Here is a 2,427-nt window from a genome sequence, read left to right as displayed (position 1 = left end):
TTTCAAAGTTTCTGGTAAAATGACATAAATCTCCCTAGTTTAGATACTGAAAATGTTAGTCTGCCTACCCAAACTAGCTAAATTTCAGGCTTACCCTAATCTTGTTTATCTCTGAGGACAGGATGCCTATATAACAGGATTCCCTGTTCAGGAGACCAAAACTGGTGGTACCTAAGGTTGCTGCGAGTGACCTCTAACTTCATATCCTATCTGCATGCTAAGTAACCCCCCCAGTGTCATAACAGTTGACAACTGCCATCACAATAAACAGAAAGAACCACAAAAGGAGCAAAAAGGGGTGGCATCAAAATTCCTGAAAAATCTCCACCTATTCCCAGAAAAAACATGAATATTCCTTCCTTTCATAAGCTCATCCCTCCCCTTTATTTCTTTTACTCTACATCTATAACTTCCTAATCTCCAATAATTTCAGGAGTTGCGTTAGTAGTTTTAGCTCTCATTTTTCCTATTCTTGGTGAAGAATAAGATCTTCTTCACTGCTCCATTGATGTCTGATCTTATTATTGGTTCCACAATTCCAAAAGGGAAGAAGGACCCAGTTTGTGGTCAGAGATTGGTAACAAAAATATCACAGGAAAGTTTAACTGGGACAAAGATACTTTGAGGGAAGAGTAGAGGTGGGAAAGGAGGATTAAGTCCTGCTCAAAGCTAGATCTACAGAACACATAGCCAACTTCACTCAGAAATTTGTCTGGTCATAATTTATCACTCATATCATTTCTTTGGTATTAAATTAAAAATCATGTATGTACTGACTTGTTTTTGAAATTAAATAATTAGAAAGATCTCTCTCTTTCTCCATAATAGATCCTAGGGAAGAGAAGTTATAAAGTTGGAGTGTATGGAAGAGTTATATCTTTGAGGAGCTCATGCAGACCGACAAAAGCACTAAATTTTCTGAACAGTATAGTTATCAATTGAATCATTTGGGTGATACCAAGAAATTTGCTGTTCTATTATTTGGGAATTGAAGCAAGTAATAGAGCTCTCTCCAACAATTCGCTTCCTTTTAGTGTTCGTTTTTTCCATTTCACCTACTTAGAAAACGCAATGGTTTGTAACTACTGGATCTCAGGACACATCACCCCAAAATATGACTGTAAGAGATCACAAGATGTCATGCCAAATATATCTCTCTTTGGCATATGGATCATTTCAGGTTGGTTTATTTTAAGACACTTGAATCACAGTAATAGGATTGAAGAGATACTGTTTTATAAGGAAAATTTATATTTATAGAGGAAATTTTCATAGTAAAGCTATCTGTTCTGAGAAGACAGCTACCACATGACTGCTTTTATCACCTGAGAGACTTACTTGCTTAACAATGCAACATTTATTCATTGTCAATTTTTTCCCTTTACCCTCTTACAATTTGTCTCCACTGGCCAAAAAACCACAATGCCCTATTACTTTCTGTAGTTCAAAATACTAGATAAAGCTTTAAACTTTTGGCCTTTCTGTCAGTCTAATGTGTTTATGGTTTTCCTCAGAAGTGAATACACTTTACAGTGTATTTTCTAGACCGGTTTGGGCTTACATTAGTTGATTACTTTTGCATGCCTACATCTTGTAATCTGAGCAACTACTATTTTATATACAGCAATGAGAATAATGAATGAATATAATTAATAACATTAAATATTTTTAATTTCACTTTTTATATGTAAAGCACACCATATTTTAAACTGTGTACTAATTAGAAACCTTTTAATTTCCAATTTTAGAGTCATAAGAAATAACAGAGCATATTTCTTAAAGAAAAGATGATATTAAAATGATTTCACCACCCATATTCAATTATGTTTTCTTCTAATACCTCTTATATGTAAAGATTTCAATGTAACCCATTAACTGAGAAGTTATTAAACTTTGTGGTACAAAAGCATAAAACAGGTTTGTTTCCTTTCCCAGTCACTGCATTCAGTTGGGCCATGTAATCCCTATTACCTGTTTCTTCCACAAAATCCTGAAAGTTCTGATTACTTTGTTTAATAAATGTGCATTCTATTTTAAATCATGTACTCCAAACTCAGTTTACATTTTACTCCTCTCATTCTCTAAATGCAGATTTGAACTGAGGTCTTACAGATTTTTTTTTTTTTTGGTTTTTCTCCGGTACCAGGAACCGAATACACGACCTTGCGCTTGCCAGGCAGGCGCTTTTGCCGCTGAGCTAAATCCCCAGCCCCGAGGTCTTACAGTTTTGAAGAGGCCTAATCTGGCTCAAAACATCCCCTCTGCCATGTCCTAAAGCCTCAATTTCTCCATTTGGGAGACAAAAAGAAGGGGGAGGGAGGGAACAAGTGAATTCCTGCAATTAGCCCTGTCATAACTGTCTCACTATTGATCACCACTCATTTTGTCATTAGCAATGGCTAGCAAAAAAAATGCTGTCTGGGTGTC

This window comes from Chinchilla lanigera, unplaced genomic scaffold, assembly GCF_000276665.1.
Source record: "Chinchilla lanigera isolate Chin_1 unplaced genomic scaffold, ChiLan1.0 scaffold00099, whole genome shotgun sequence".
NCBI lineage: Eukaryota > Metazoa > Chordata > Mammalia > Rodentia > Chinchillidae > Chinchilla > Chinchilla lanigera.
This window is presented reverse-complemented; position numbering follows the sequence as displayed.